This window comes from Herpailurus yagouaroundi, unplaced genomic scaffold (assembly GCF_014898765.1).
Source record: "Herpailurus yagouaroundi ecotype Mexico unplaced genomic scaffold, PumYag 187, whole genome shotgun sequence".
NCBI lineage: Eukaryota > Metazoa > Chordata > Mammalia > Carnivora > Felidae > Herpailurus > Herpailurus yagouaroundi.
In genome coordinates, this window is record NW_024412418.1 from 30,984,780 (window position 1) to 31,007,031 (window position 22,252).

Below are 22,252 nucleotides of genomic sequence, written 5' to 3' on the forward strand. Positions count from 1 at the left end.
AGACGCTGACCCTTCAGTTCAACAAATCAGAAGTGAAGAAATGACTTCCCGGCTTAGTTTTAAAAATCAAAGCCCCCCTTTCAGCCAAAGGCAATTACAGACTGATCCGCAGTAGGGCAGAAGCATATTTCAATTGAAAAATGGCATCTTCCTAGCCGTTGCCATATGGAGCCAGGACACCAGGTGGCCCAGGGCTGAGACCAATCACAGGGTCCAATTGGAACTAAATAAAATGACCCCCTGGAGGAAATGGCTCCAGTGAGGCCCACAAATCCCCATGACATGTCATTTGGGCATGTCCCACATCAGCCTGGACCTCGTGCTCTGCCTGACGCCTGAGGCTCTGTCCCTTCCCTCCAGTGGGACAAAGAGATGAGGGGTCTCAGCTGTGAGAACATCCCAGTGTAGAGGAGGAGCCCCCAGGGCACAGTGGAGGAGCCCTGGCCTCAGCCTGCTGCTGCAGAGAGCCCCAGGGACAGCCAAAATCACATGGGGACCCTGCCGTGGGCTTCCAGTCCAGAGATGGACCAGGACCCAAAGCTTTCAGCTATATTAAAACTCTTGCCCTGGTGTATTTCAGCTCCAACTCAGGGCAGTAGAGTCTCAAAACAGCACTCTATCTCTCCTTCCCTGTATTCTGGAACAGTTTGTCTTTTTCCCCTATTATGGGAAAGCAGGTCACATGGTTAGTATCAAAGGTGGGATAGTCGACGCTGGAAGGTGGAGCTCTGAGCTGCCACCAGAGCGCTGTAAGAGGACGTGGCTGTGATTCCCTCGTCGGCCACCCAAAGCCAAAGCAGCAGTCAGTAGCTCTGCCACGGCTGGCGGAGGGGCTGAGTGCAAGAGCTGCACACATTTAGAACTCCTTCTAGCCTGCCTCCCCACATCAACACAATGTGGCCTTGACCTTAACTAAGTGTGATCTGGGCTGTGCGAAAAAGGATAAAAACTTGGGGTATACTGAGTTAAGCAAGTTCACAAGGTTCCTTCTTGCAGGACGTCCAGACCTTTGAATAAACTAAAGTGCATTGGGAATCTCCAAGAGAGGGACTGGGATGAAGTGGGCAGGTATATTGCACAGCATTTCTGAAACTTTGTCTCGGAGTGTCTCCAAGGAAACAGTCGCAGAACTTGGGGCGCGGCATTTGGACACTGAATAGCCCTGGGAGTTTGAGAAGGGGTTCTACAGTTTACCAGATGCAGGGCTCTGTTTTGCCTTGTTTAATGGGAACAATGATATTTACCCTGCCAAAAGCATTTGTAGCTAAATGAGTCAATGTATATAAAATGCTTAGTGTCTGGGCTAATAATAAGTGCTCGATAAATGGTTGCAATTCTTATTATTGATACGATCATGATTTCGTTGTGAAGAATGAACTAGAAAAGGCTCTTCGGGTTTGTCTTTAGAAAGAGTGAGAAGCAAGGAGGAGAGAAGGCGGGAAGGCCTCCTGCAACCAGTCTTGGCTGCGAGTTCGGGAGATGCCTCAGAGATAGGTTGCCACTGGAGGTGGGGATGGCAGTCACTGAAGGAGAAGGCAGGCCACGTCCTCGTCCGCCATCCTCCAGCTCTGCAGCTTAACAAAGAAAGGGCTTTGGGGGCTCAGCCGGGCCCTTCCTGGATGGTGGCTGGGAATAGCCAATTGTGTTTACCCCCTCAGTTGCTGGGAACAATTGTCCCTCTCAGACGGCCTATTGTCTCCAGTACCGCAGGCACATAACTCCCATTGGCGCTGATGGGATTATGCGTTCCTATCGGGCGAGAAACAGAGCCCAGGCTTGGATAAGGGATGGGGGTGCGGTGGGTCCCCCTTGGCGACCTATCTCAATGTAGCCATTCGTTTGATTATCAGCTCAACACAGTGAGGCCTCTTTCAAGGGAACTATTCAACCCTGAGCATTTGTAGCCTGGCTGCTTCTTGATAACTTTTCAGGGAGTAGACTAATTGCATCAAATTTGGGATGCAATAAAAAAGCTTCCAAATGCCAATGACATTAAATCTTGAATCAAAATGGCAGCTGATAATGGGCTTCCCAAATGGCTGTGTTGTGTCAGTGGCTTTCAATCTTTTTGCTCCAATCACACCCCCACCAAGAATGTTGAAAAAACATTTGTGCATTGTTAAACTGATCAGCTCAAAGTTGTCATTATGCATATACATAAGTGTACTTTGGGTTAATAGGAAGTAGCAAATAGTATACATTTTATAAGATGGAACAAAATTAGAAGGAGGTATAATTGGAATAAGTATCTCATGACGTGATTTAAAAAATAAGGTTGAACCACCTTAATGGAAGAAAGCATATCAAATAGGAAAGAGATCACATATCAATTTTATCCATGGATTCTTACCAATACAGCCTGAAAAAAATGGTCGTCCTGAAAAACATCCAAGCACCTTGAGAAGATCAATATCACCAAGCTATACTTCTTTGTGTATTCTGGATTCAAAACATCTCAACGCAAGCTCAAAGACCGTATTTCCAGTGCTATGCTTTGCCTATATCAGGAATATGCACAGTTCAGGAAAAATACAGAAAGCTCTGTGTGTTTAAGGTACCATAGTTAATCATTAAAGATGACGTACTCCAAACCAGCATTTCAACTTATCCCTTTGTTTGACACCGCAGGGGGTTTGAAATCCAAGGGCAAAACATCCTGTTGAGGTTTGGGAAGAGAGGGGTCTATTTTTTGTCAAGTAGGAGAAGAGCCTCTGTGAACCCTTCTGGGTAGGTCTTCTTCTTGGGCAGATCAGTCTTGGAAAAGAGCAGAGGAACAAATTGAGTAAGTATCTGGAAACTGAGTCCCTTCAAACTATGCATACTTATTACCCCCCGCAAAATCTTCACCCCACTTTGAAGGCTAACTGATCTTAACAAGACTCAGAGACTCAGTACGCAGAGCGTGGATAAACTTGTGACTTTTCCATAGTAAGGCTGTCTGGGTATCACAGAGACACTAAAAGACTGGGTAGACAGAGGGAACGGATGGAAAATGACACAGGCTCTTGCATTGTATTTTTTTATTCATATGTTTAGCAAACATTTAACAATACCCTTCTGTATGTCAGGCACTGTTCTAGATGTTGAGAATATTGTGCCAAACAAGACAACGTCACTGGTTTAATGGCCTAAATTTCTAGTGGAAGGAACTTTTTTTTTTATAAAAAAAAATTTTTTTTAACATTCATTCATTTTTTGAGAGGCAGAGAGAGAGAGCACAAGCAGGGGAGGGGCAGAGAGAGCGGGAGACACAGAATCGAAAGCAGGCTCCGGGCTCTGAGCTGCCAGCACAGAGCCTGACGTTGGGCTCGAACCCACGAACCACGAGATCATGACCTGAGCTGAAGTCGGACACTTAACCGACTGAGCCACCCAGGCACCCCTGGAAGGAACTTTTTTTTTTTTTTTAAAAAAAGAAACACAATGTCAGTATCTTGGTTGTGATATTACACCATAATCTTACAAGGTTTGACCATTGGGGGGAACTGGATGAAGGATAAACAAGATCTCCCTGTATTACTTCTTACAGCAGCATGTGAGTTATTTCAAAATCAAAAGTTTAATTAAAAAAGACATTAAATAAATAGAACACAAACTTACATGCAGAATGGCATGAAGCATACAAATATAAATAAGAAAGCTGTAAATTGAAAATAAAACAGAGGACTATACGAGGATATGAACAGTGAGCTTCCAAAGCTTGATTGGTCACGGGAGACCTCTCAGAAAAGGTCACAGTTAGGGGGCGCCTGGGTGGCTCAGTCGGTTAAGTGTCCCACTTCGGCTCAGGTCATGCTCTCACCATCTCACGGCTTGTGGGTTCTAGCCCCGTATCGGGCTCTGTGCTGACAGCTCGGAGACTGGGGCCTGTTTCGGATTCTGTGTCTCCCTCTCTCTCTGCCTCTCCTCCACTTGTGCTCGCTCGCTCTCTCTCTTTCTGTCTCTCTCAAAAATAAAGAAACATTAAAAAATATATTAAAAAAAAAGAAAAGTTCACAGTTAAACCGAATGATAGGTGAGAGCCCTCTGGGCCAGGCCACTCTAGAGAAGTCACCTTTTCTAGCTCAGCTGCCTCACTGGACTTCACCTGGGCCCTTCCAATGTCAACGATACGTAAAGGGATGGAAACCAAAAAGCAAACTGAGATTCTCCAGTGGTCTGAGCGGCTTTCTGTGTGGCATTTTGCCACCAAACCCACTGCAGAGCACAGATGGTGCAGAAGGTGAGGTGAGGTAAGTGACCCTGGCCTGGATTCCAGCCCCTCCTCTGAGAAGCCTCAGAACCTTGCCAAGTGGCTCCTTCCTCTGGAACTCAGGTGCTTTCCCTGCAAAATGCAACCTCCAGGCCAATTCTTTCCCATATATTTTACCTCTCAATCCTCACCACACCCTATGAGGTGGGTGCTATCATTATTTCCATTTTAGAGAAACCAAAGCTTAGGAAGATGAAGAAACTTGCCCAGGTCACGCAGAAAGTGGCAAAGCCAGGACTTGAATCCAGGTCTGTTTGACTTGAAAAAGGCCCTTGGTCTAGACCTGAAATAGCTGTGAGTTTGTGTCCAGAACTAGAGAAGCCAGTCTGCAAACGGAGAGTAAAGGTGACCGTGTCCAGAATTCACTTAAGAGCAGGAGGAAAAGACAAGGCCCACTTAGTGGCTGCTGAGAGAGGGTCAATTCTAAAGCCCTGACTCTGAAATGCTGAAGTGTAGCCTCAAAGGCATGACAAAGAGAAGCCATGCAGCAGGAGAGGCAGGGTGCTGTGGAAAGTACTCCCAGGGTACTTGGGAGATGGGTCTGAATCCAGGCTCCACCATTTATCAGGTCAGTTGCCTTGGGCAAGTCACGTACTCTCCCGGAGTCCCCCTTTCCTCAGCTGTAAAATGGGGGTGACAAATGGATCTAATCGTAGTCCTTCCTCATAAAATTTTGGGAGGCTGGCTTAGAACATCAGCTGACACAGAGTGGGCAGTTTTTTCATACTGGATGCCATGATTATTATTAATATTATATGTTGCTGTTACCGTTGCAATTATCATAGGGTTAGTGAGAAATAGAGACCGCGTGTGATAACACCCATGTCAGCGCTCCCTGCAGTTCTATGGGTTTTCTCTTCTTTTAACTTGGAAATTTTAATTTTATTTTTCCAGCCCTATTGAGCTAAAACTGACATGTAACATTGCATAAGTTTAAGGAGTACACTGTAATGATCCGATATCTGTATGTTTTGCAAAACGATTACTGCAATAAGTCTAGTTAGCACATCCATCATCCATCATCTCACGTAGTTACACTTCGCGTGTGCGTGTGGCGAGGACTTTTAAAATCTGTTCTCTTAGCAACTGTCTAATATACGGTACAGCATTGTTAACGATAGTCACCACACTGTCCGTTACATCCCCAGGACTTATTCAACTTTGAACTGGAAGTCTGTACCCTTTGATCACCTTCACACGTTCCCCTGAATCCCCAGCCTCCAGCCCCCCCACTTCTGGTAACCACTAGTCTGTTCTCTTTGGGTTTGGATTTTTCAGATTAAATTTATAAGTGAGGTCATACAGTATTTGTCTTTGTCTGACTTATTTTACCTAGCATAATACCCTCAAGGTCCATCCGTGGTATTACAAATGGCAGGGTTTCTTTCCTTTTTTATGGCTGAATAATATTCCAGTGTGTGTGTGTGTGTGTGTGTGTGTGTGTGTGTGTGCGCGCGTGCGCGCACACGTGCACGTGCACATGCACAAGTGCATGCACGTGCATAGACCACATTTTCTTTATCCATTCTTCCACCAATAAACACTTAGGTTGTTTCCATGTCTTGGCTATTGTAAATAATGCTGCAATGAACATGGGGGTGCACATCTCTTTTCAAGTTAGTGTCTTCATTCCCTTTGGATAAATGCCCATTGAGTCACTCAATCATACGGTAGGTCTGTTTTTAATTTTGGGGGGAACTTCCTTACTATTTTCCACAGTAGCCGCACCAATTTACATTCCCACCAACGGGTGCGTGAGGGTTCCCTTTCCTCCACAGCCTCTCCAGTGCTTGTTATCTCTTGTCTTTCTGATAATATCCATTCCAACGGGTGTGAAGTGACAGCTCATTGTGGTTTTGATTTGCATTTCTCTGATGGTTAGTGACGTTGGTCCACGGGCTTTCTTCTTCAACACAAATAAAAAGTTGTTACTAAACCCCTAGGGACTCCTTTTATAATCTCCTCCCCACTATGAACTTTGCAATTTGAAAGCCATTGTCTCCTATACACGTCAAATTTTTGAAAGGTAATTAATTTATGTGTCCATTTTTCATTAATCAAGGACATGTATGATTGCCAATCCAAACTCCTTCTCCCCAGGAAATAACCAGTTTCCAGGATGGCCCATTATAATTCTTGCCAAAAGCAAAGGCATTTGTGCCTGAGCTCATGTCCCTACGATCTGACTAGGATGAAGTAGGAGATAACAGTTGGGCTTTGAGGAATGCTAAAAATGGTTCCCAGTAGCCATTACCATCTTCCTGAAGTCCAAGGACACCAACCTGAAAATAACAGGATAATCTCAGACCTCAGCTTCTAGAATCCAGGTCAGGGCCACGCCTAGGGCCCACATCTGGATTCTGCCACTAACTGCATATGAGACCCGGGAGAAGTCACAAACCCTTTTCCATGTTTGTTCAGTTGTAATAGCATTGACCTTGGCAGGCTGGTGCAGATATGTACTAGGCACGGAACACATATCAAATCTCTAATCTGTTTCCCGAACTTTGGTGAGTATTGGAACAACCTGAAGGTCTTGTCAAAATGCAGATTCTTCACACGTGTTGTTTGGGGACAGAGATTCGGCATCTGTAACACGAACCCAAGTGAGCTGATAGTACTGGTCCCTGGACCACAGCTTGAGTAGCAAGGGTCTAACAACACCCCCCAGATGGGACCTTAAAAGACAGGTCAGGGGGTTCAACCCAGGAGATCTTGGTTCTAACGCAGGCAGCATGGTGCAGTCAGCTGAGAGAGGTCTTTGATGGACAGACCTTGACTTTAACGCCAGTGGACCTCTTGCTAGCTGGGTAACTTTAGGGATATTGGTTAATTTCACCAAGACTTGGTTTTCTTTTTTGGAGACTGGAGACAAAATTGTCTACACCTGCGTAGCTGGCTTGGCCTAGTACCAGGGACCATGAGCAGAGGGCACCTAACGTGGGACTTGGTACATGGTACATACCCAGTAAATGTGAGTCTCTGTTGATTCCCTAACCTTTGACTACCTGAATTTGTGACCCGAATCAGGTTACTTAACCTTTCTGAGCCTGGGGTTGAAGCATGAGCTACCCCACTAGCTCCTGCTTCTGTTTTCCTAGTTCTGGTCCTGGATTCCTAATATATCTGTGGCCACTGCCTCGGGCCTATCTGCCTAATCTAGGTCCTTCCTCAAAAGGTCTGCCCCCATGGGGTCCTGCACTATCGACTTCAGAGGCGCACCTGTTGTATGTTTGCCTGCGGCTCGGCTGGGCAGCAAGAAGATGGGTCCCTATGTTGTTGGGAGTCGAGGACCCTAATTCTCAAGCCCCAAGTTTGGGTCTACGGCACCCTGAATGTCAACACGGAATGGAGTTTGGCTCAGAAATGCTGCAACTCTGTGATCAAAGGAGGTGGAGGAAACTGCTGAGATACAATTTATTAATAAGAGATAAAGGGAATGCAAATTAGGGCAGAGCTGGCAAGAAGGCAAATTCCCAAAGTAAAACTTTAAGGAATGCTCAAATGATTACCATTTTAATTAAAAGTATATCACCCATGCAAACGGCAAGCCGCCCCTTCTCACGATGAGAGCTGTCTGAAACGCAGGGCTGGCTGTATCTTCCAGGGGTGCAGAGGCTGTGAGCCGCTGAGGGAGCCCAGGTCAGGCTGAGCCGTAGTCCCCACCTGTCCTCACTAGGTGTCTATTACCTGTCAGGCTTGGGGTCTCCTCCTCTACCCCCCATGCCCTTCCTTTGAGGGGTGGAGTATGGCCATACCTCCTGCCACTGCAGTTTGCCACACTAGAGGCTCCAGGTCCCAGGACACACGCCCCCCCTCCCCTGCCTCCCTTTTCATTCCAGCAACCTCCTAACTGGCTCCCGTCTCACCTGCTTTCCCACCGCTGCCTGAGCGACCTTGCTAAGATGCTACCGTCACATCCCTCGTCTGTTTGGAAAACCCCCAATGCCTCCCTGTTAACCACGCCAGGAGGAACAGCAATGAGTTCCCGAGTACTTACTATGTGCCAGGCACTGTGCTAAGCACTCATCGTACACTCACAACAACCCAACAAGATAAACGTTAACCCCATTTCAAAAACGAGAAAGTTGAGGTTAAAAGACATGACGTTTCTGGGACAGTCACGCAATGCGGTAGCGTCAGAGTAAGGATTTGAACCAAGATCTGAAACGAACGTCAACACCAAAGTTCTTAACTGTGAGCCTATGCTGCCTCTGTGGCTCCCGTTTGCTACGGGATAAGGTCACAGCTTCCTCATATGGGATCCCAGGCCTCTTGTACTCCACACCCTCACGTCCTGCTGCATCAGACATTACACTGGCCCTCCTGCAGCGCCCAGCTTTGGGCTACACTCCTTCTCTGTCCCCTAGCGTCACCCACGATCCCCTGTATGTCCATGACTGTGTGGCTGCTGTGTGCTCCCCTTTCCCCTCGAACGACCCCTCCAGAGAGGACCTCCCCTGTCCTCACCTCCCAGGCAGGTTTACCTGCTCCTGTACTTCTCTATCCTCACTTCCTTCATTGCTGTCTCTCCACAAGGCACTGAGTTCCCAGGAGGCAGGGACTGTGCTATTCACCTTGACATTCTCAGCGACTAGCACAGCGTCTGGCACAGAGTAGGTGCCTAATAAGTGCTCACCAAAATCCTTCAAGCAACAATGAGCCGATGCCCTGCAGCTGGCGTTGTGGATACAGCCAGGAACGGACTAGACCAGGTCTCTGTCCTTGGGAAGCTTACAGTCCCGTGGGGGGAGGAACGCAAGAAACCAATAAGCAAATTAATGAACAAGATGATACCAGTGTGTGGAAAAATGCTCTGAAGGAACTCAGGCAGAGAGATACAGTAAGTCATAACTGGAGTGATAATCAGGAGGGCCCATAAGATGATGCAGTGTGAATGGAGACCTGCATGATGAGAAGGAGATGCACAGACAGGCAGAACGAGGTGGGAACACATTTGGTGTGTCTGAGGAGAAGAAGAAGGTGCCCAGTGGACATAGAAGGGAGTGGGAGAAAGCACCTGTCCAGAGAAGGTTTCGCTCTGAGGTGGCTCTAGCAGGACAATTAGCAAAAGGACAGGGAGAACCTGGTTATACCGGAGTCCAGGTTTCACTCTGCCCGGCAGTCAGATGCCACGTGGAGAATCCCCAGGAAGTCCCCGGGACATGCAAAGAAGCGGTTAGCTGATGACCTTCTTTGGAGGGTAAGGAAATTGCTCACACCGATGGTTCTCAAACTGGGGAAGGGGCTGGTGCAATTTTGCTCCTCGAGGAACACGTGGCAATGCCTGGAGATATTTTTTGTTGTCTCAACTGGGGTTGGGGGGCCGCTACTGGCGTCTAGTGGGTAGAGGGCAGGGATGCTGCTAAATATCCTATAATGCACAGGACATCCCCCCAGTGCCAAGATTTACACTACAACCGTGATGCAGGTGCTGACAGCAACTGACCCCGGGCAGCTCTGGGCCTAGGCCAACAGTCAGCTCTGCCCCGTCACACAAACTCACTCAAATCCAGGTTTTCCCTCCCACCTCCTGCCCAAGAAACCCTCTCATGACAACAGAGGAGATCAGGCAAACTTGGCCAGCTGCTCTGACCAAGGGAACCCCATTCAGCACCACTCTGTGTAGACAATGGCCCTTGACATGTAAAAATGTGGTCTAAGAGAGCACTGGACTCTGAGTCCACAGGATTGGGTATGAGTTACCTCTACACCCAACGTCAGTTGCCCCTCTTTCTATTCCCTATTCCAGGAGCCACTCCATTTCCGTAAGAGCATGGGAGTTTAGTTCGAGAGAATTACACATCAGTCCCAGCAGGGGGACAGGCGGCTTGGTTAGAAGCCAGAGACCTTGGCTTTAAATACTCAGCTTTGGGGCGCCTGGGTGGCTCAGTCGGTTAAGCAGCCGACTTCGGCTCAGGTCATGATCTCGCAGTCCGTGAGTTCGAGCCCCGCATCAGGCTCTGTGCTGACAGCTTGGAGCCTGGAGCCTGTTTCGGATTCTGGGTCTCCCTCTCTCTGACCCTCCCCTGTTCATGCCCTGTCTCTCCCTGTCTCAAAAATAAATAAAACGTTAAAAAAAAATTTAAATATTCAGCTTTGCAGCCTGGCTCCACTGCTCTGAGTGCCCTGCCCCACTTCTCGATCTCAGCTACCTCATTTGTGAAATGAGACTAATAATATACTTACTTGAATGGCCTTTTTTTGTTTACTGTGTAAAAAAGTAAAACTTTTTGGGGTGCCTGGGTGCTCAGTCAGTTAAGCGTCCAACTTCAGCTCAGGTCATGATCTCCCAGTTCATGGGTTCAAGCCCCGCATTCCGGCTCTGTGCTGACAGCTCAGAGCCTGGAGGCTGCTTCTGATATTCTCTCTCTCTCTCTCTCTCTCTCTCTCTCTCTCTGTCTCCACCCTTCTTCCCCTTGTGCTCTCTCTCTCTCAAAAATAAAGAAACATTAAAAAAAATTTTTTTAAAGTAAAACTTTGTATCATATTGTTTTTTGTCCAAGAAACACGGAAGTGTGATAGAGGCTGTGGCAAACTCTCCAAGGGATCAAAACTGGACGGAAAGTTGTTCCGAGCCAGCACGCTCCAGTTTTGTAGAACAGCTTGGGAGCAGCAGCCACGAAGATTGCATCGATATCCACAAGACAGGTGGCCGTCCCCCTCACGCACCTGGAAGCCGGTACTCAGCAGCACCGTGGGGACTTCCAGCCTGGAGCCAGGGGCACGGGGGCTGCAGTGAATGGGGGGAGCTGAAAGCAGGAGGGGGTAGGGCAGGCGCGAACTCCACTGGGTGCAGAGCGCACAAGGGCTACTGGGGGGACGCACGGGCACCGTGTGCTCACGTGGGTCTCCAGTGGCGAACTGCGTGCGGTACGATCTTGGGCAGAGAAGTAGGGTTTGGAGGCCCGGCGACTTTGTCCTCGGCCACGCTCGGGTTTGCCTTTAGCAGCGTTTGTGGCACTTGAGGATCGAAGTGGATGCCATTCAAAGCTTGCGTTGTGGCTTCCGCTTCTGAGCGACTGTCAGAGCTGACAACACCTGCAGGCCGCTTAGACGTAAGCTTTATCAGAGAACCCTCGTAGCCCCGAAACGGTCTGAAAAGCAGAGAGAGCTCCGGAGGTTTGACGCCCAGCGGGAGGTCACTGACCGACAGGGCGCAACGGGGTTTTGGGCTCTCGGTGGTCCGACCTTCTCCCAGGATGGCTGAACGTTTGTTTGTGATGATGAACAACTCTGTAAATCACCTTGTAGACGCTCAAAGCCCTGCTGCTCCCATTATTGCCGCAACGCCCCAATTAGAAGGGGGCTGAGAGATTACTCTGGCCAACATCTTCATTTTGTAGGGGCAGAATCCGAGGCCCAGAAGAGAGACCGGCTTGTTCCCTGGGTTTGGGGAGGGTAGAGCGGACACGGTATGCGTGTGTCTCTGGTGAGGAAACCGAGGCCAGGTCTGAAGCCAGGTGAGGCTTTCTGGACGACGCCACGTAGCGGAGCCAGGTGATGCCGTGTGCTGTGCAGCCAGCCTGGACTCGGAGCTCTGAACCCTCAGGCTGGAGCCTCACGGGGAGGGGCCTGAGGGCACCGGCCTGTGAAGAAGAGCGTGACCCGCCTGACTTCGAATTTGGCTGGAACGGGGCCACGGGGGTGCCTGCTGAAAACTCTGCCGTCCGGCGGGCAGAGTCTTCAGGCTTCCATTTCTTGTCTCTCTCTAGGCTCCGTCACGCCCTTGGTGATTTCTTCCCTCCCCACCACCTTGAGTACCGTCTCTATTCTGGAAACTCCCACGCTGACGATACCCTGTTGATTCTAAGACACATTTTAATACCTTCGAAGTTGGGACGTGCCCTAGTTTAACTGGCAGCACGTTTTCATACTAGTACATAAAATAATGGGGGTCTCGGTCAGTGGCATCTCATATTTGATGAAATATGGTACAGGCTTACTGCAGAATACCCTCTGAATTCCAGACTCATAAATCACAATGGCTTTTCAACATCTCCCCTTGGATGGGGGATAAACACCTCAAACACAAATAATGAAATTGAATTCCCGACCTTCCGGCCTCCCCCATCTCGGCAACTGGCAATTCCGCCCTGTTAGTTGTTTAGCCTAAAATCTGGGGGGTCACCCTTGACCCCTCACTTTCTTTCTTAATCTACATCCAATCTATCAACAAATCTTGCTGATTTCCTTCAAAATAAACCCTGAATCCACCCGCCTCCCACCAATCCACCACCACCACCCTGCTCCAGGCCACCCCCATCCCTTTCCGGGATTATAGCAATGGCCTCTGCACTGGTCCCCTGCTGTCCCGCCCACCTACAGTGTCCACTCTGTGTGCCACTGGAGGGGGCCGGTGGTTAAGACAGGCTGCCAGACCCCCCAGCTCCCTACCACCCTCACTCCTGCTTCATGACTCTGTTTAATTTTTTTTTTTTCAACGTTTATTTATTTTTGGGACAGAGAGAGACAGAGCATGAACGGGGGAGGAGCAGAGAGAGAGGGAGACACAGAATCGGAAACAGGCTCCAGGCTCTGAGCCATCAGCCCAGAGCCCGACGCGGGGCTTGAACTCCCGGACCGCGAGATCGTGACCTGGCTGAAGTCGGACGCTTAACCGACTGCGCCACCCAGGCGCCCCTCTGTTTAATTTTTTAAGAAAAATTTTTAACATTTATTTATTTTGGGGAGAAAGAGAGGCAGAGCATCAGCGGAGGAAGGGCAGAGAGAGAGGGAGACACAGAATCCGAAGCGGGCTCCAGGCTCTGAGCTGTGAGCACGGAGCCCGAGGGGGGGCTCGAACCCACGAGCCGTGAGATCATGACCTGAGCCAATGTTGGACGCCTGACTGAGCCACCCAGGTGCCCCACTCTGTTTAATTTTTTAAATAACTTATAATTCGCTGAAATTACACAGGGTTATTGCTTTCTGCATTTATCGTCTGTTTTCTCCACCAGGATGAGAGCCCCACGAAGGAAAAGATTTTTGTCTCTCCTGTTTAGTGCCTAACCCCTGTCCTCTGGGACAGTGCCTGGCATATAGTCGGTGCTCCATAAATATTTGAATGAATTATTTCCCCCAGGATGATGGTTCTGAGGGAGCACTGATGTCAGACAAACCTGAGTTCAAATTCTGAATCCACTGCTTTGTGGCTGTGTGACTTGGAAGATTCATTCAAACTACTGGGGTCTGTTTCTCACCTGCATTAATGGGGATGGGAAGATGTACCTCTCAGGGCTGTCGTGACGATTAAATGAGTTAATATTCACTAAGCACCTGCACAGGGGCGCCTGGTGGCTCAGTCGGTTAGGTGTCTCACTCCTGATTTCAGCTCAGGTCATGATCTCACAGTTCGTGGGTTCAAGGCTCCCCACGTTGGGCTCCATGCTAGCAGCACAGAGCCTGCTTGGGATTCTCTCTCTCTCTCTCTCTCTCTCTCTCTCTCTCTCTCTCCCCCCCCACTCATTTGCACACGCTCTCTCTCTCTCTCTCTCTCAAAATAAATAAACTTAAAAAAAAAAAGGCACCTTCACAGTGTCTGACACTTAATAGGTACTCTGTAGTCATTTATTACTATTATTATTATTCTTGTTCCAACCTCTAGAATTTGAGCTCTGGGGCTTATCACCAAACCAGGGCGTGCTGGAGGTGAGCTCAGAGGTGTGCATACACTCAGTGGGAGCGGGAGGGGGAGGGGGCTGGCAGGCAGCCTGGGATCCAAGTCCCTGCAAAGTCATACATCAGCAGTGTGACCGCAGGGGAAATACCTAACCCCTCCGAGCTTCAGTGTCCTCACGCATGAAGAGCAGATAATGATCACATCTATTTTATACGATTGTTATGAGCATTTCTGGTACACGCACATAGCACCTGGCAAATTCTAAGCAAATATTAACTCACATTATTACCATCTAACCGGCTTCTCCCACAAACGCAGAGCTCACTCTCTGGGTCCTGATGCCCAGGGCGTGGCTTTGAGCTTCACCTTAGCCTGCCTTCCTGTAGCTACACCCAGCAGAAGGAGCTTGCAATCACTTCTCTGTAGCTACAACGATCCCCTGAGAAACAACCACACTGTGCCCAGCCCCACACAGAGGCAGTCCCACACCTGCCTCCTTGCCAGGGCGACGGGGATGCTAATGCCTGAGACCTCTCTGGCCACTTCCGACGTGAGCCAGTGAGGAAGATCGTCCTGCTGCCCCCAGTGTGCTTTGCTGGGCTCGCTGACTTCCACTGGAGGGAGGGCAGTGGGGAACCTTTTCAGTTTTCTATTTTAAATATTGTCCATGACCTTCCAGCAACCTCTACATTCTGAGCAAAGGAACTAAATGGTAGACGGCAGATTTTTTTTTTTCCCTTCCTCTAAAGAAACAGTATTGTTCCACTCCAAGTTATTTTCCTGACTGGAGCTCCAGTGATTCAGAAGCCAGATCAGCCATTCACAGCAGGTGTCCTCCAATCTTCTCACCTGACCACTGAGTGGTTTGAGGAGGTTATGTGCAGGGTGAGGAGGCCCAGGATAGTGAGGCCATTCCTTCCAGCCCTTGCTCCAGCCTTGGGATCCCTCCCTACCCCAACCGCCCTGGGGAACCCCGGTTCCTCCATGTGGGAGCATCAGTGGTGAATCAGGAGGGAATGGTTTCTGCACCCCCAGGGCTTACATTCTAGAGAGCAGAGATGGGCCATAAAGGAAGATGGGCCACAAAGACACAAACTAGGCAATTTCCATGAAGGCAAGGGCTCTGAAGAAAAAAAAAAAAAAAGGTGACATTAGAAAATTACTGGGGATGGTGAGGGGGGAGGGTCTCAGCTGCCAGTATGGATGGGGTAGTCTAGGAGGACCTCTCTGAGGAGGTGACAGTTCCATATCCCAGACCCAGGTACACACTCCCTTGAAGTCAGGGAGCCATGTGTATCTCCACACAAACCCAGCGCCCAGGGAGAACTAGGCAATCCACACCTGTATGTTAAACACTGACATCCGTAAATGCAGTGATATGCCGCTGTTTGTATACACGACTGCACTTAACCTTGTGACTAATTCAGTGACTCCAGCTCATGCTTTCTCAGCTTTAATCCAAGAAACAGACTACAGTGAAGTTTTAACTTCACTGCAAGTGAGAAATAAGAAAAGTAAGGACCGTTTTCAGACAAAAGTCTAAATTCATTTATCATAAAGGGTTGTTTATTCTGAGATTAGGTTCCTTCCTACTTGGTGTGTGTGTGTGTGTGTGTGTGTGTGTGCGCACACACTACGATGTCCTTTGTTTTATGAAATGATGGTGCTAGGAAATGTTCTTTTAGGTTTCTTTTTTCTTCGATGCCCTTCCTTGACAAAAGAAGTTTCTGCCCAGCCTTAAAAAATTTTATTGGTCTGTGAAATCCAAAGACACGGGAACCACTATTTTCATAGCCTTTCTCCTTGGCAGCCTCAAGGTTAAAGGAAACGGGCTCCCTCCTAGAGGGAGATGGTAAATGCTCCTGAATAACTCTGTGCACCTGCCAGATTCGTCCCTGGTTTGGGGCTGGGGTGATGGGGTTCAGGCCTCTGGCAGTCATACTGCACATGTGAGAAATACAATCATCTACAGGCTGCCCCTAAACTGCAAAATACTCATTATTGTTCCAAAGGGCAGGGGAAGGGGAAATGCCCAGGATGTACCAGGGCAGAAATAACAGGGGCTCATGCAAAAGGTCTTCTCTGAAACCATCTTCTTCTTGTGTTTTTTTTTTTTTTTTTTCCCATTCTACCATCGCTCTTTCATTCCCTTTGCTGCCCCCTGGCCCTCTCTAAGATTGAAAAGTGCAGCTGGCCTGGGGGGCAGGCACTAAGAGTGTGTTATGTTTCCTTGGTGCAAAAGTTATTAATCCTTCATGTCTGCCACCGTATCACAGAGCAGGAAATGAAGGGATGAACGCGGTTTGCTTTAACAAAGCTCCCGGAGAAGTCTCCCCTCCCACGCCCCAACCATTTGTTAAGAGGAACAATTGTAGCCTAATCTTCAGGACTGGTGGGGAGGAGGGGGTTATCTCCTTGTGACCTGGCTGCCCTCAGCCCTCAGGGGGAGACTCAGGGAAGCCTGCGGATTTCTCCACCGTAGGAGTTCTGGTGGGAGACAGGCCCCACCACGCAGAAGGGACCAGCCCAGCCTGTGAATCAGGACTAAGAGTCCATTTCAGCCAAGACCCGAAGACAGACAAAAAGATATTGTGTATTTTGCATAGTGGCGTGAAGGCCAGGATGCAGAAGTTCATGGTCAGTGTCTGATAAATTCAAGACAGTCCTGGATTTGAAGAGGGCTACCGGGGGCAGCAGTGGGGGCTGAGGGGGTCACTACCTCAAGCTTAGAGAAAGTGGTGGAGAGTGCTGGAGAGCCTGAAGTATGTCCACTGGAGACTGGAGGTTCATTGGGCCGGTGCCTGATACCGGCCTGAGAAAATTAAAGGCAAGGGAGCATGGTTGTCAGTAGAGAGACAGACAGACAGACAGACAGACAGAGGTGCTGTTGCACAGAGCAAAAACTAACTCTCCCTCCCCAGCAGTGGTTAAGGGGGCATGAACCCCAGGGACCTGGGGCTTCTATAGAAATACAGCCATACGGGATACTTGGACACAAAGAAGAGTTTCTGTTCCCCTATTCCTAGGGTTTGCGGGTACAAAAGTGGTGTTTTCCAGACGTGGAAGGGAGAGCTATGCAGGAGGAACTGACCGGGGATACGACGGACCTCAGCAGAAAGAAAGCTTCAGGCTTCCTGTGGGGCACCAGGCCAGCAGTGACTTCAGGGTCAAGTGCAAGCAGCCAGGGTCAGGAACTGCAGGAGCAACACGGGGGTCTCGGAGAAAGTGTGCAGGGGCCCGGCTGCAGAGGCAGCTTTAAGTGTCGGCCCCACCGAGGAGCCCAAAGCCGGCTGCCACGACATGCCAATTCAGTGACATCTTCTCTTTCCTGTTCTCCCCTTCTCCTCTCTGCCCTGGCCTGGAGCCGGCAGTCTGTCAACTGAGGGTGAAGGGAGAGCAGAGGGAGGAGAGTCTGATCCTACGCACACCAGGAGACAAGGCTGGCCCTGAGGCTGGCCCCGGAAGGAGAAGTGGAGATTCCCCCTTTAAACCGCATGCAGAGCTGGAGTTAGCACACAGGACCCAGCATCCCAGTTCCAGGGCGGAGACTGGGCTTTGTGATTTCCAGAGACGTAACATATGCCTAACAGTGCGTGCACAAGTCAGGGGCCCTCTCTGCGTTTTCATTCGAGAGAAGCAGAAAAACTCGTCAGAGACAAAGAGGAAGTCGTTCCGTTCATCCCCAGAGTTGTGCTTGACTAAAGCGCACAGGAATGAGGAACCAGGAGGAGCATTCCGCTGGCATGGCAGAAGCAGCCGAGGCCACGTTCAGTGTCCAGCGGTGGCCGTGGCAGCTGTGACAAGGGCTGCAGCCAGGCTGCCCACGGGAGACAGCCGTGCAAGCCGACGGGGTCAGGGCCACTGCGGGAGCCCCAGCAGACTGCCCCTGAGGCACCTGGTGGGGTCCTGGCCACCCCCCGGCATCCCCCCTGCCTGCCCATTCCTAACCTGGCCTCCAGCCTCTTGGCAGGTCCACAAGCTGCCTCCATTCCTATCAGTGAACTCATTTCCTTACTGTAGCAAGAGTGCTTCCTTGTTTCTTGTCATCGGGAACCCCAACACGCCCTTCCTCCCCAGCTCCTCGAAACCAGTCCCCAAAGCGAGCCTCAAGTCCTTCCCCAGCACCCCAGGCATCTATCTATCTGCCTTGCTTTCTTCCAGCTGTGGAGACTCCCAATCTCACCTCTACCAAGGGCGGGAACTTTTGGCCAGGCGACTCCGGCCCAGATCCTATCTCTGGCCCTTCCGGTCTTGGTGACCATGCTCCCCCAAAAAGACTGTGAGGCAGAGCATGTGAAGTCCTACTCTAGCTCTGTCGCATACTAGCTGAGGGACCCTGGGAGGGTGACTTTTTCCCATCTGTGAAACGGGTATGGTAATCCTCCAAAGGATAAGGTCAGGATTAGAAGGAATTTTCACATTTCAAGCACAGAGCATATTAGTTGGGACACAGCACTACTCAATGAATGTTGGGTAATAGCAGTAGTGGGAGCAGCGTGGAATGGTAATATACGAACACTAGTATAGTGGTAATGGTCGTTATAAAGGTAGACACTTATCTCTGGGTTCTCACATCAAAGAGAAATAAACTGCTTTGCTCAAACCACTGGTTTTAGGGGCTCTTTGTTAAACAAAGTAACAAAAACTTATTCTGCACCCTAATAGAGCACGTAAAATGAATTTTCTAAATTTTAAAAGTACAAAGAAAGTTATGTTTATACTAAAGTGACAGTTACGTGAAATATACGTGCCCATGCAAAGCCTGGAAGGAAAAATTATTATGATATGATGACGGGGTTAAAGGAGAAATGTTTTTTTTTCCCATCAAAATTTCTTCCTGTTACCTTTATATTTTGATAAAAAAAAAAACTGTCTTCCAAGAAGAAAAGGAGAAAGTGTCCCCAAGACTAGATAAATTTTGATCATGGTTTTGTATCCTAAGAGGGGAATGTGTGCCTGAACCCTCCTTCAGCGGTAGGGCCCTGGGACAAGTTTCTAAAATGACAAAGACCAAAAAAATGAAATGAAATGAAATGAAATAAAATAAAATAAAATAAAATAAAATAAAATATAAAAAGACAAAGACAAAGACAGGGGCATCTGGCTGGCTCAGTTGGTAGAGCACGTGGCTCTTGATCTCGGGGCTGTAAGTTGGTGCCCCACGTAGGGTGCAGAGATTACTGAAAAACTAAAAAATCTTCAAAAAAATAACAAGACAAAGAAAGGACAGGTTTGCCCCAGTGACAACTGAGAATAAGGCCGTGGACATTCTTGGCATGATGCTGAGAGAGAATGAACCCTTCTTCCAGGACTTTTTACAATGCCCCCCTAAACCTTGGCATGTCCAGACAGGAGTGTGGGGAACAGTGCCAGGGGAGGTGGGACCTGTCCCTGGGTCACCAAGACCACGTGGACCTCAGCTTTAAGACATTGGTCTCAGGAAACCTTTTCTCTGTCCTCTGATGACAAACTGCACAGAAGGCTGAAGATTCAGGAGGACCAAGTTCTTCCTCACAGCGCCCTCAGCAGGTCATCAGATCAATACCTAGGATTACAGACCGACGAGGGAGGAAGGGGAGAGCAAGGGCCTACAGCAAATGGAGCATGGGAAGGACCGGAAGTTTCTCTCCAGGAAGTCTGTCCACTTGGTAAGAAGATTTGTTGAGGGCAGGTCATTACACCACGGGTATCTCTCCTACCAGCACTTATGGGAGCCAATCCTGCCTGCAGCCCCCCATCCAAGAGAAGTGCCACGGCACAAAGGCTCCCTACTGGGGGACTCCTCAACCGTAGCTAACATTCTTCTCTAGCAGGGCTCCTTGTCAACACCTCTCACAACAAGACGTGTGCTTTCTGCATGACTAACAACAGACCACAGCCTTCCTCAGTCCACACCCTCTCTTCCGTTTGACTCAGACTGAGTCTGTTGACAGGCCATGGAGAAAGCATACCCCATACCTGTTAAAGAACCTGCTGGAGTGGTTTGAGGTGGGCACATGGCAAAGCTTGAGCATTTCTGATGATCTGAAACACGGTGTAGGGAAGAGGTTCCAGCTGGGCCACTAGCTTGCTGTGTGTTCTTGGGCAAATCAATGTACCTCTCTGGGTCCTAGTTTCCCTGTGTGTGGGGAGAGGAAGGGATGGACAAGAAGATCCTATCTAGCTCCATCTCAGGATAGATAGCAGGATAACTCTGGGATGGATTCCAGCTCTGTGAAACTCACTCTGGTTTAGGACTACACTCTGGCTTGAATTTACGACCAAGACAGCCATCTGAATGCCAATCTGATATTTCTTTCATGGAGGAATGAGTATTCCTGAGCCAATTCGAACCAGGGAATAAAAAGAAGGAAAAAAAATTCTCTCCCCGAAGTCACCTAAATATAATTGTGTTTATACAAACATAGATCTTACACAACTCCTAATACTAAATTCTACGTGTCTGTTAGCTTAAGCCAAGGGGCCTGGTCATTACAAGTCTAAAAAATGATTGCAGAAAGCCCAGAAGCTTCTAAGGAATTAATAGGAAAGGGACACCAGCTCCCAGAGAATTCTCTAGAGCTTAGTGGCTTGAGAAAATCAAGGGCTTCCCAATATGAAATTCAGATCTTTAAAAAAAAAAACAAAAATGCCAGGATTAGAATGGCAGCAGGACGCGCTCCCAGCCTCTCCAAGCGCCAGTTCCAAGGCCTGGCCCTTTTAGGCCCAGCCCCCACCAATGCCGGCGCTGACGTCAGCTCACTATTTCCATTGCCGGCAGCCCTGAGAGCTCAGACTTGCTAGATCAATGAAAACATCAACCTTGCCAGACGTGTCTGCCCCACTCCAAACCCACCGTGGAGCCAGGGGTTCAGGCACGCAGCCGGACCATCTGTCATTAGGCGCTGCTGTTAATTGCTGTGCTAATGAACAAGGTTTGAATTGGAAGCACGAAATGCACATGCAGATTTAGACACCGTTCTGCAGTTCTGGGTCCTGTCCCCTAACAGCCTGGTGGAGTCTCCAGGATGCAACGGCAGAAGTGGTCGAGTCACATCATGGGCACAGACAGTGCATAAGCCAGTCAGCAGATACTCCAAACAGCAAGTGTTGAGAGTTTTTCAGCCAGGCACTCATCCATCCATTCATCCCTCTATCCTCTCAACAACCACTGGCTTTATGGTGAACGCTGTGTCAAATGCCAGGGCTCCAAAAATGACCGTGACGTAGTCCCTGCCCCCAGGGGATCGCAGCCTAGCAGTCAAGATAGACAACTGGACAAATACAGCAAATACATGGTGACAAGTGCTAGGAGAGGTCAGCAGAGGGGCCGAGGGAACATAGAAGAGGGGTATCTAACCAGACTGGAGTATCAGGGAAGACTTCCTGGAGGAGGAGAGACTGCCTGAACCAAATCTTAAAGGAGGAGCAGAAGTTACCCAGGGAAAGAATGGAGGTAGGCGATACAGACAGAGGGACTAAGAGCCCTGCGGCAGTTATTCCACAAATCTTGATCAAGCTCTTGCATGTTACAGGGGATAGAACTAGGTCAATGTCAGCCTCTGCCTTCCAGTGATATGATGACCAAGGGACATACATAGTGGTGGCACAGAGTAGTTCAGAAGAAGAAATGTCCACTGATTGGGTCAGTCAGAGAAGTTCTCGATGGAGGGGACGATAGAGGTGACGCCAGGGCTGGGCCTCCAGTTTCAGGCAGAACTCGGACAGGTGAGCCGTGTTACCAACCAGGTGCTAAGCATATGTTGACTCATCAAATCGGCGAGGCCATGCCATGCTCCTATTTTCCAGGTGAGGAAACTGCGGCCCAGGGAGCCTAAATAGGTTGGCAGCTGGGACACGGGATAGCCAGGACTCCAACCCCTGGTGTGCCTGACTCTATCTGGAGCCTGTGTCCTACCCATTACACCATGCTGCTTCTTAAGGACTTCCTGGCAGAGGAATAGCATGAGCAGGCCCGAGGGAAGATGGTGGAAGGCACATAGGAAGAGAAGATTGGGCCTTAGCTCTATGGATAATGGTCTTGAAGAGGGAGGTTTGGGCTCTGGAGTCCAGCAGCCTCTGGACTTGCCCTCTCTCGGCCTCAGTCTCCTCACTGGAAAACGGGGACCTAACATCTACCTCCTGAGGTTGTCATCAAAATTCAGCGAGGTAACGCAAGCAAAGTGCTTAGGACATCACCTCTCGCCTTGTGAGGCCTCAAAGGTAGATGGCTGATTATGTTAATCAACAACCATCATTATTCCCCATCACAACTATAACTATTAGTATGATCCCAGAGGTGGGTTGGGGTGCATGGAGAACTTTGAGTGCCAGCTCAGGCACGTGTTCTTGATCTTGTTGACACGGGAGAGTCATGGGCGGGGGGGGGGGGGGGGGGG

At 49.2% G+C, this 22,252-nt stretch overlaps 1 protein-coding gene and 1 long non-coding RNA gene across 2 annotated transcripts in view; one reads left to right on the forward strand and one right to left on the reverse strand.

Annotated features, from left to right (window-relative positions):
• The window catches only part of NAV2 (neuron navigator 2), a 742,917-nt gene that overhangs the window by 545,974 nt on the left and 174,691 nt on the right, over window positions 1-22,252 (reverse strand). The window lies entirely within an intron of this gene.
• LOC121043668 (uncharacterized) overlaps window positions 19,001-22,252 on the forward strand; it is a 6,190-nt gene continuing 2,938 nt past the window's right edge. The window contains exon 1 of the long non-coding RNA XR_005796966.1: window positions 19,001-21,309. This is a non-coding gene — a long non-coding RNA (uncharacterized LOC121043668). The remainder of the gene's footprint in view (window positions 21,310-22,252) is intronic.